The sequence below is a fragment of the Saimiri boliviensis genome, chromosome 4 (assembly GCF_048565385.1).
Source record: "Saimiri boliviensis isolate mSaiBol1 chromosome 4, mSaiBol1.pri, whole genome shotgun sequence".
Taxonomy (NCBI): Eukaryota; Metazoa; Chordata; class Mammalia; order Primates; family Cebidae; genus Saimiri; species Saimiri boliviensis.
This window is the reverse complement of record NC_133452.1, coordinates 109,691,005-109,703,560: the sequence shown is the minus strand read 5'-3', so window position 1 is coordinate 109,703,560 and position 12,556 is coordinate 109,691,005. Positions and strand designations below refer to the sequence as shown.

Sequence of the window (12,556 nt, the reverse complement as noted above, 5' to 3'; positions counted from 1 at the left end):
GCCCTTTCACTGACAAAAATTGTCTAGGTCCCACAGAACAGAGAAATTGAAAGTGCCATTTTGTGGTCATTGGGAACCATTGTCTAATTTGTACTGGGGCCAGGTTGTATTGCAGGAAAAATGATACACAGGTTTCAGATCAGGTGACAGTTGAAGAGGTAGGTTTTTTAGGATGTGGGCTAGAGGTGAAGACAGAAGAATGAGAGCAGAATATTGCCCATAGCGAAGGAGGTAAGTATTAAGGAAAGGAGTGGAGATGAGGAGCATGGGAGGAGAGCAGCTACCAGGGTTTTCAGTAGGCATCCCTGACTGAGTCCTGGGCTGTACTGTGGGCATGTGGTCAATGCAGGCATCCCCACTAGTGACCAGACGCCAAGGGAAGGCTGTCTTTCTGAGTTCGTGACCAACAATGGAGTTTTTGAGTGCACAGATAGAGAGTGTCTCCTTTGTCTCTACTTAGAAGGAGAAGGATTTAAAGGAAAAGAAAGAGAGTGAGAGACTTGTCTCCTTTATCTCTACTTAGAAGGAAAAGGATTTAAAGGAAGAGCAAGAAAAGGAGACACTTGTGTCCTTTTTCTCTACTTAGAAGAAAGATTTAAATGAAGAGTAAGAGAGGAAGAGACTGCTTACCTGATCTGAAGGTGGCGAGAAGGTTTTCAGGCTGGTCTGATGCACTGAGTTCACAGCTGGGTCTCTTCACAGAGGAAGAGTGGGGACAGGGGGCTGGTCTCCCCAAGGAATGCCCCTGTCCTGGGTTTCAGCACCAAATGTTAGGCATGCTCTGAATGAAGAAATTATTCCTGGGCGTTAGTAGGTTGAGTCCAAAAAGAGAGTCAGTGGAGGGTAGTGGGATAGGAGTTGATTGCATAGGATTGGGGTAGTAGTGGAAAGTTACAGAAGTTAGAGTTCAGGGTGGTTTTTGCAAGCTGGGGAGAGTGCCACTGATGGGAGGTGTCAAAAGTTCCAAGGCCCAGTGTCACAAGGGTGGCTTATCAGGTGAGATAGGAACAATGGCAGAATGTTGCAAGGTTGGTTAATCAGGCACTGCAGGAGCTAGCTATTCTTCTCTTTGTGCAGTTTTCCAGCTACCTCAGACTATCTGGTTCCAGGAGGCTATCTAGAGTTGTATGTGCGAGTCACAAGGGTCACCATGGCTTGACTATGGTGTAATCCATGGTGCCTTCAGTTCAAGGACTTTGCAATGGTCACAATAACTTTTATAACTTAATGTTATAAATCATAAAAGTAAGTTTATATGCTTTCTCCATTCCCACATACAAGCCAGAACCCACATTAAATAGAACCCCTTCAAGTTTATCAATTTCTCATGAACCAACCAAGATACAATTTTTTAGACATAACAAGGATTTTTACTTCAGTGTTTTTACTTATGTGAAAATATTTCATTGTGACTAGTTATTTCTAACTGTGTCTATCTGCATGCTCACATGTATAAATGCTTATGTGCCTTCTTACCTAAAACTTAGCATAAGTATAGTATGTTGCAACTCTAAGTAAGTGTAAGTATGTTGCAACTGCAAATGTAGTAAGTTCCAAATGTCATTTATTTGACATCTTAAAAGATTATCGACTCTTCATTTTGGGATCAGCTGCTTTATCCCTTCATAATACTGAGCTTGCCCAGCTTACATACTTTTGTTGACTTTGGAGCAAATCTTAAATTCTCAAAGAGCATTCTTTCCAATCTTCTGCCAAATTAAATTTAGTTTGTTAAAAAAGCAAAAATATTATGCAAGCCTATTTTAAGATTAATGTTTCCACTCTGATTTCCCTGATCCAGAATCTTTGGCATCACTGAAGACTAAGTGCTTGTTCTCATTTCTAAGTTTATTTGATTGATAGTACAGGATATTTTTTCCCAGATAACATTGGTGGAAATTAAATGGTTCATTGCTTTGGGGGAAAATGTTACTCTTCACCTGATGGTTTAAATTTAAGATACTTTTCTCTCCTTGCTTTACTTCCACTTGACAAACTTTAGGCAGAATTTAAACCAGGAATCCAGTGTACCTAAGTGTTACAGTAATAACATCTATAGGAGTTTTTCACAAAATCTTTCCTTGAAACTTATTCCTCAATAATGCCCTTTCTTATTATAGTAATTTTAATTAAAAAGTTTAAGTAATTTCTTCTCAGAATAAAAAAAGACCTCAAAAAACTAAGAAAATCTCCAGATTAAGTTTTGGGGAGGTGTGGAACTATAACAGAATGTAAACGAAGGACTAATAGGCAATTACTGCTTCAAAGAATAGTGAAATGTTTAATACACTATAAGAACATGTTTACAAGGGTTAATAGGTAATTGTTGATAATGTTGCCATGATAATTAAAGTAAAGCTTCTTTTTATTTAAATTCCTGTCTTTCACCTTTCAAGAGATTTAACATTATAAGAATTTTTCCTGAGAATTACAAAAATAGTAAGAATGGAAAGGCTTCTAAGAGGCAACATATGAGGCACTAGTTTGAGTCATCTGAGAGAAGAGACTGAAGGGTTGATTTATTTTCAAACTTTTAAAGGACTCTTCTAGAATACCCACAGTCTGCTATCCTTCATTGTTACAAAGGGCAGCCCTGGAGACAATGGGATACATTTCCAGTTAAAACCTGAGAACACAGGTCTAAGAGCATAAGGTAGTAGTTCAGAGACCTACGTGTATATTGGTTCACCTGGGAACTTTAAGAAATACCAATTCCTGGAACAGTTAAATGCGTCTGAACATTGTTGTATTTTAAATGTTCCCTTGGTACTGCTAGTATTGAGGCAAGGCTGAAAAATCACTGATGTGAGGCAAGAAGATTCCATGACATACACTTCACTGGAACATATTAAGACTTGAGTAAAAAAGTTATGGACAGGGAAAACATGCCTTCCTTTGTTTAAAGATGCTTCTTTCCAAGCTCCTATTCCACTGGGAAGCCCTCAGTTTTTTATATATATTAGTACTTTTAGTCTTCCAAAATCACAATTTGTGTCCAGAATGTAGACATACATGGAACTGAGGTACTGTTTCCTATTTCCTATAAGGGGTTATTAATTATAAAACCAAACCTAGCCTCCTAAAATTAACAGAAAAATACAAATCTTTAGGTTTCTAAGTGGCTTTGATTTTGCCATTACCCTGTTCCTTCAAGTTATTGCATTGGTCCTCTAAGCTGGGCCCTTGAGGACACTGCCTTGACCCTACCTGCAGTACTTTGGCTCAAATCTGTGTCCTTTCTTTTTGGAACTGAACTGCAACTCTCAAAAGTAAGAAAAGGTTAGTAAGAGATAGTTAAAAAAATTTAAAGCTCATATATCTCTGTAAAATTCAAAGTTCTATTTGTGCCTTCATCACCTTATGTCAGCCCTGTTCCAAGTTACCCATTGCCTTGAGACATCTATATTCTAGCCCCCGAGTACAGGAACAAGGTGCAAGCACATGGCTAGGTTTTCATTTGCTTTCACTCAGTCCATCCCTATGTGACAACTGCATGGTTTTGCCACACAGGTATTTTTTCCTATTCTGCTTTATATATCTCTGGGTAAATTCCAGATAAGAATATTCTACCCTTTAGTTAATAGAAAAAGAAATAAGAGAAGAGGAAGAAGAAAATCTGATTTTTAAAATTAATACTATGTGTTCATATATAATACAAAATTTTATATTATAAAAATAACTTTGTATGTTTAAAAAATAATTTTTTATTAATGCTATGTGCTTTATATAAAGCATGTCTATATATACACTGATATACATAACCACCATGACTTTTGAATGTTACTATTTTCCAAATGATGAGACCACAGCTCAGGGAGGTAAAATAACTCTATGAAGGATGTGCATATACAAAATCTAGGCTGAGAGATTCATGATCTTTTCACTTTCTTTACTTTCCTTCCTAAGTCCTGTTTTTGGGAAAAAGGAATTACATGTATCTAGAGCTGCCAAAAGTCCAAAGCATGCCAATCTTATAGTAGTCCATGTGAACAACACCTGACACAATTGTGCAGTGTTTTTATAGACCTGCCTCTCCTCAAGGATTTAGTATAAATGACCTACTATTCAGGTGAGATGCTACATCCCCTCCAACACAATTGTAATTGTTATAATACAGTAATTGCAGCTAATATACATTGTGCAATTATTATGACCTAGACACTTTTCTGAAGCATATTTTGTGAATTAACAAATTTAATCTTTATAACATTCTATCAGTTAGGTAATATAATTGTCTTCCTTTTTCTGATGAGGAAACCAAGACAGTGAAAAGTTGTTAAAGGTCACATAACTGGCAATTTATGGAACAGGAATTTAAACCTAGACCACAGCAATTATAATTCAAAGATAACAATAACATTAGTGTAATAAGAATTATATGTCAGCCAAAAGCTGTGTCCTCATACTTTTCATCTACCTAACTGAAAGAAATTATCTAGATAATTACAGGTAAAGAAAGAATTATCTTGAGGTTTTAGAAGACAGACTTGGATATAAATTTGAAATGTAAGAGAAGTGGACAAGTAAATGCTACAATACACTAAATATTTGGATATATTTTAACAGGATTTGAGAAATGGCAGCTATGATTATAATTTCTCTTAGGCATTACTTAAACTGAACACTTGGTTTTATGTGTAATATGGTAAAGCCAGACTAGACCATTATTTCCTTCAAATTTTGAAAACAGATATTTGGTTACAGAGAAGACAAACTATATCCTCAGATGGTTGAAGAAATCTGCCTGAGGGCTTAAAATATTTTTTAAAGTGAGGTAGTATTTTTATCAGTATTAGGATTCTACAAATAAAATATTATAAATGGAGTATTTACAAGATACTTTGCATTTAAAAAAGGCTATTAATATTATCCCTTGAATTAATTCTCATTCTTACCTATTACTCTTGTCATGGAAACTTGTGTTTCAATTTTCTAGTTCACTAAATACACCCTGGCTTTCATTAGTCATTGACATCACTGAAACTCAACTTTATATATGTATGAGTATCTGGAAATATTCAAGTAGTATCAAGCAACTTTATGAAATTAGAGAATAAAAGACACAATAGAGAGGAAATATTCTTAAGTATATTATAATTGCACAGAAAGTGGGAGAGGATAATGGGACAAGAAGGAGAAAGAAAGTTAATTTTTTAAAAAATTCCATTTCTTTCTCTCATTTGATGTCTTTGGCTAGGACTTCCAGTACTATGTTGAATAGAAATGGTCAGGCAGGAGAAAGAAGTAAAAGGATCCAAATAGGAAAGAAGTCAAGCTATCTCCCTTTATGAACAACGTGATTCTATACCTAGAAAATCCTAAAAACTCTGCAAAAAGGCTCCTGGAACTCATAAATGACCTTAGTAAAGTTTCAGTATACAAAATCAGTGTTATGTAAATAAGTGGCATTTCTGTATACCAACGATATCCAGGCCAAGACTCAAATCAACAGCAAAATCTCGCTCACAATAGCCCCCCAGAAATGAAATACCTAAGAATACCGTTAACCGTGAAGGTGAAAGATCGCGTCAAGAACTACAAAACACTGCTGAAAGAAATTAGATAACACACATAAATGAGAAAAGATTCTATGATCATGGATTGGAAGAATTAATATCATTAAAATGGCCACACTACCCAAAGTAATTTATAGATTCAATGCTATTCCAATTAAACTACCATTGACATTCTTCACAGAATTAGAAGAAACTATTTTAAAATTCATATAGAACCAAGAGAACCTGAATATCTAAGACAATCCTAAGCAAAAAAACAAATCTGGAGGCATCATGTCACCCAATTTCAAATTATGCTACAAGGCTACAGTAACCGGTAGCCTTGGTATTGGTACAAAAACAGACACATAGACCAATGGAACTGAATAGAAAACTCAGTAATAAAGCCACACACCTGCAACAATTTGATCTTTAACAATGCTGACAAAAACAAGCAATGTGGAAAGGACTCCCTATTCAATAACTGGCCCTAGGATAACTAGCTAGCCATGTGCTGAATTGAAGCTGGACCTCTGCCTTTCACCATACACTAAATTAAAATGCATAAAAGGCTTAAATATAAGACCTCAAACTATAAAAATCTTTGGAAACAACCTAGGAAATACTCTTTTCAACATCAGCCTTGGCAAACAAGTTATGCTAAGTTTCCAAAAGCAATTGCAGCAAAACCAGAAAGAGACAATTTGGACCTAATTGTGCTGAAGAGTTTCTGTATAGCAAAATAAATTCGCAACAGACTAAACTGGCAGCCTACAAAATGGAATAAGATATTTGCAATCCATACATCTGACAAAGGTCTACTATCCAGAATCTATAGGGAAGTTAAACAAATCAACAAGTAAACAGCAAATAACCTCATTAAAAATGGGCAAATCACAAAAAACAGATATGTCTTAAAAGAAGACATACAAGTGGCAACAATCATATGAAAAAATGCTCAACTTTACTATCAGAGAGTTGCAAACCAAAACCTTAATGTGATACCATCTCACATCAGTCATGAACTCAAAAAGTAACAGATGCTCATAAGGCTTCAAAAAAAGAGGAATGCTTATACACTGCTGGTGGGAATGTAAATTAGTCCAGCTCCTGTGGAAAGCAGTTTGGAGATTTCTTAAAGAACCTAAAATCAGAGTCACCATTCAAACCAGCAATCCCATTACAGGGTATATACCAAAAGGAAAATAAATCGTTCTACCAAAAAGACACATGGACTCATATGCTTATTGCTGCACTATCCATAATAGAATAGACATGGAAATAACGGGTGCCCAACAACAGTGTATTGGATAAAGAAAATGTGGTACATATATACCATGGAATACATTGTAGCCATAAAAAGAATGAAATCAGGTCCTTTACAGCAATATGATGGAGGAATCCTAACTGAATTAATGGAGCAACAGAAAAACAAATACGTCATGTCTCACTTATAAGTGGGAGCTAATCATTGAACAAATATTGACATAATTATAGATAATATGGAAAACTAGATGCTATGCACTGCTGGGGCAAAAAGTATGAGTGGGGGCATGGGTTGAAAAACTAATGGGTGCTATGCTTACTACCTGGTTGATGAGATCCATACCCCAAACATCAGCAGATGCAATATCTCCATATAATACACAAACATATGCACCACATGTATCTAAAATGAATTAAAAATAATTCCAAACCCTTGTTTTTAGAAATTATATAATTTCTTATTTTAAAATGTTGCAAAAATGATCAACTTATTATTTCTTTATTTAAGAATTTATTTCCAGTCAATACTTTAGAGGCAAGTCAATTGGTATGAACTGTTTCATCATATGACAGTTTATTTTTGTTGAAAGCAGTGCCAGTTTAGTTAGTATGTGTCAGCAATATCTAAACCATTTTAAAAATATTCTACAGATACACATTAGGATTACTAAACAGATGAGAGAAAAACTTTGCAAGCAATTTAATTGCAGGATTGTGGAACATATCCCCTTGCCCACAATTTGGCAACATATAAAAGTAAATCACAGCTGAACGAGATGCAAGAGACAGATCTTCCCAGACAAAGACCACATAGGAATGCTCAAAGTTAAGTGCAGAGAGAAAAACAAGGACAAAAATGAAGTTAATTGTCTCGTGCCTGTAGCTATGACAAACATTAAACACAGTCCAACTCCTAGACAGATAAGCATAAATCCCCATAGTAAAGGCTTATTTATTTCAATTCCTATTACCCAATACATTGTATCTGGTTTAAACAAAAAGATTAAACAAGAAGATTACATGTCAGAATGCAAAGAAAAAAAAATGCTCTGAAGAAAAGGCAATCATTAGAACAAGAATCATGATATCATATACATGTTGTAATTATAGGAATTTAAAAATAACTATGATTAATGTATTACGAGCCCTAATAGCAAGAGTAAACAGCATGGAAGAACAGATAGATAAAGTAAGCAGAGAGATAACAACTCTAAGGAATAATCAAAGGGAAACTTTAGAATTAAAAACCATAGTAACTGAAATGAAGAACACCTTCAGTGAGCTTATCAGTAGACTTGACATGACAGAAGAAAGAATCAGTAAATTTGAAGATAGGTCAATAAAAACTTTTCAAATTATAATGCAAAAAGAAAAATAAATATTAAAACATGACCAATCATCAAAGAACTGTGGTAAAATATTGAAATGACTGAAGAAAGAATCAGTAAATTTGAAGATAGTCAATAAAAACCTTTCAAATTATAATGCAAAAAGAAAAAAATATTAAAATAAACAAGACCAAACAGCAAAGAACTGTGGGACAATATATAACAGTGTAACATACACTTAATTGAAATACTTAAGACCTTTCTAAAGTTAATGACAGACACGCCATCACAGGTCCAGAAAATTCAGATAAAATTAAACATAATAAATACCAAACAAACAAACAAAAAAAACATTTAGGCATGCCATATTTAAACAGCAGGAAACCAAACACAAAGAAAAAAATCTTAAGATGGGGAAAAACAATTTACAAAAGAATAAGAATTACAGTGGACTTCTCATCAGAGACGATGAAAGCAAAATAAATAGCTCAACCTAGAATTCTATATCCAGCAAAATTATTCTTCAAAAGTGAAGAATAAAGAAAAAAAACTGCATGACCAGCAGACTTACAAAAAAAATGGTAAGAAAATTATTCAGAGAGAAAAATGAAAAAGTTCAGAAATTTGGATCCTACATAAAGAAAGCATTGAAGAAGGAATATATGAAAGTAAAATAAAATCTTTTTCTAATTTTTAATTGATATAAAAGATAGTTTTTTAAAGCAATAATAGTAACAATATATTGGGTGATTATAAATGGATGAAATAAGTGACAGCAATATCGAGGGAAAGGAGGGAGAAACTGGGAATAATTTCTTACAGAGTACTTGCAGTGCATGTTAATCAGTATAATGTTATTTGGGAGTGGACAAAACACATAAAAATGTAAATTGTAAATTCTAGGACAACCAATAAATTTTTAAAGTAATATAATTCATATGCTAAGATAGGGGATAAAATGAAATCATATAAAATTCTCAGTTAAACACAGAAAAATTAGAAGGTGGGGAAAGAAACCAATAAATGTTTAAAAGAGTTTTAGATAACAAAAATATTAGTCCATGTTAATTAACACTTAATGCATAAATGGTTTAAATAAACTAAGTGAAAGAAAAATTTTGTCAAGGTAGATTAAAAACAATGTTTCCAAACCATATGTTGTCTGCAAAAAACTACTTTATATATAAATTTACTAATAGTTTAAAAGCAAAGGGTTGGAGAAAGATAAACCATAGTAACACTAATTTTTAAAAGCTGGGGTAGGCTGGGTGCGTTGGCTCACAACCATAATCCCAGCACTTTGGGAGGCCGAGGCGAGCAGATCATCTGGGGTCAAGAGTTTGAGACCAGCCTGGCCAACATGGCAAATCCCATCTCTACTAAAATTACAAAAAGTAGCCAGGCGTGGTGGCTAGTTGGGAGGTTGAGGCAGGAGAATTATGTGAACCCAGGAGGCAGAGGTTGCAGTGAGCCAAGATTGCACTACTGCCCTCCAGCCTGAGTGACAGAGTGAGAATCCCTCTTAAGAAAAAAAGAAAAAAAAAAAAAAAAAAAAAAAAAAAGCTGGAATATCAATATTACATTTAGACAAAAGGACTTCAGAACAAGGAAAAATTTCAGAAGTAAACAAAAGCATTTCATAATGTTAAATAATTTTTTGAAGAAAGCACAATATAAATGCATACGTAACTCACAAAAGAATGTGAAAATACAAGAAGAAAATGCTGATAAACTGATTGGAGAAATAGACAAATTCATCCCTATTTGACAACGTCTGTACTTCTTTTAGCATTTGCTAGATTAAGCAGGTGGAAAATCAGTAAAAACATCTCATAGATGACCTTAATAGCACAGTCCGTCAGTTTGTTCTAATTGACATGAAAAGAATATCCCATTCAGCAACAGCAGAAGACATATTTTTCTCAAGCCTACATGGAACATTCACCAATGTAAACCACATTCTGGGCGTAAAACGTATCTTAACATACTTAAAAAACTAGCCATCATACAAAGCATGTTCTCAGACCACAATGGAAATAAAACTATAAATATAGAGCAATAGCTGGGATCTCTTCAAATATTTGCAAATTAAGTAACACACTTCTAAATAACCTATGAGTCAAAGAAAAAGTCTCAAGAGAGTTTTAAATACATTTTGAACTAAATGAAAACACCAATTATCAAATTGTGTTGGCTACACCAAAAGCAATGCATAAAGAGAAATTTATAGCATTAAATGCTTATATTAGAAAATAAGAAAACTAAAATTAAAAACCTAAGATTTTACTTCTGAAAACTAAATAAAGAAGAGGGATTTAAGTTTTAGTGCATAAATAGAAAGAAGTAATACAAATTAAAGTAGAAATTGATGGAATTGAAAATAGAAAAGCAATAGGGAAGATGGTTTTAGAAACTGATTTTTTTGAAAAGATCAAGAAAATGAATACATTTTAAAGTATTTCTATAGGAAATAATACTTATCTTTCTAATCTCATTTCTAATCTCAATAAGTTGTATGTTCCCTTATTTTTGTTTTTGGTTGAGGTACTTTAAGATGTATTAATTTTTCTACTAAGGAAATACTACTTATTTATGTAACCAAATACCACTAGTTCCCCAACAAACCTACAGAAATAAAAAATAAAACAGTAAATCAATAAAGCCATTAAAAGAAAATGAAGGAAATTATGATAATTTTAAAATATGTATTTTAATCTAATACATGTCTACTCTATAAAGACTCTATAAAGAATCAGATAGCAAAAAATTTTACGTTATTCTGATTAATTGTGGGTTATTCAGTCTCTGTTGCAACTCTGCCATTGTATTTCAAAAGCAGCCATAGACAATATATAAATAAATAAGCATTGCTGTGTTCCAATAAAACGTTACAAATCACGTGGTTTGCCATAGATTGCTGACCCTGGCTCTAAAAGAGCTTAAGTAAATGCCTGTACTGAAGAAACAGCTTAGTGGCAAAGCAAATATTAGAATTCTTAGTCTAAGTGTGGTGGCTCATGACTATAATCCAGGAACTTTGGGAGGTTGAGATGAGAGGATTGCTTGAACCCAGGAGTTCAAGACCAGCCTAGGCAACACAGAGAGACTTCATGTCTACAAATAAAAATTAGCCAGGCATGATATTACAGGCCTGTGGTCCCAGCTACTTGGAAGGCTCGAGTTAGAGGATTGCCCGAGCCTAGGGGGTGGGGGCTGCAATGAGCTGAGATTGTGCCATGTACTCCAGCCTGGGATACAGAGGGAAGCTGTCAGAAAAAAAAGAAAAAAATTCTTTACCGCTGAGAGCCTAATATATCTAAATCTGTTTCTTACATACTCATTGTCATTGTTTTCCGATGTTGGTTAGAACCTTAAGTTTGAAATAATTTAACAAACTAGTAATAATACATATATCAAATACATTTTTACTTTAATAAATCATTACAAATAATAGGAAAAAAAATCTTTAAAAGCTTGCCTCAATGATATTTTAACTGCCAAATGGAAAGGTTCAATAAGAAGCAGTCAAAATTAACATAAAGACAGAACATTTAATGGAGACAGTGTCTCTAGTCTCTAAGATTGTTAGTTCTCATTTCTCAGTTTTGTAATTTTAAAAATGCTTTCCTACTGTTCATGTGTTCATCCATTCATCAAATAACTTTAATGACTACCATGTGCAGTTTTGTTCTAAGTGTGATCTGAAAAGTAAATGTGATGGCACACATGAAAAATAAATTGATAATATAGATGAAATAACCAATTTCTTGGAACACAGAAAGGACTAAAATCCACACAGGGAGAAATAGATTACCCGAATTGCACTATACAGGAATTAATTCAATATTTTATAACGTTCTCAAAAAAATTGCCAGGCCCAGGTATTTTCATTGGTGAATTCTACAAAGTACTTAAGAAGATATAATACCAATTTTCAACAACCTTAAGAAAATAGAAGCAGAGAAAAGATGTTTTAATGTATTATCTAAAACCAAAATTACCTTAGTATATAAATTGGATGAAGACATTACAAAAAGAAAACAACAGAAAATCCCTCATGAACATAATATGCAAAAATCTTCAACAAAAGATCAACAAATGGAGTCCAATAACATGGAAAAAAAACAGTTTATACAAGAAACAAGTGGAATTTATTAGGAATATATAAAGCATGTAAAAACAATGTAATCTACCACATATACATGCAAAAGAAAAAATCAGAGATGATAATATGAACTGGTGTTGAAAAAGCATTTGATAAAATCCCATAACCATTCATGATAAAAAATTCTCAATACTATAAAATAGAGGGTAATTTCTTCTACCTTTTTTTTTTAAGATCATAGTCAATGATAAGATTGGAAAATAGACAAAGTAATCTTATTACTGTCGTTGAATATTCTACCAAAAGTCAGAGCTAGTGCAATAAAACAATGAAAAGATAAAAAATGTGAACAGATTGGAGGT

The 12,556-nt window shown here is 33.5% G+C and overlaps 1 long non-coding RNA gene across 3 annotated transcripts in view; it reads right to left on the bottom strand.

The window, feature by feature from the left end:
• LOC141584318 (uncharacterized) overlaps nucleotides 1-12,556 on the bottom strand; it is an 885,764-nt gene that overhangs the window by 1,077 nt on the left and 872,131 nt on the right. For all 3 annotated transcript variants that reach the window (XR_012517304.1, XR_012517305.1, XR_012517303.1), the window contains one exon: nucleotides 631-781. This is a non-coding gene — a long non-coding RNA (uncharacterized LOC141584318). The remainder of the gene's footprint in view (nucleotides 1-630; nucleotides 782-12,556) is intronic.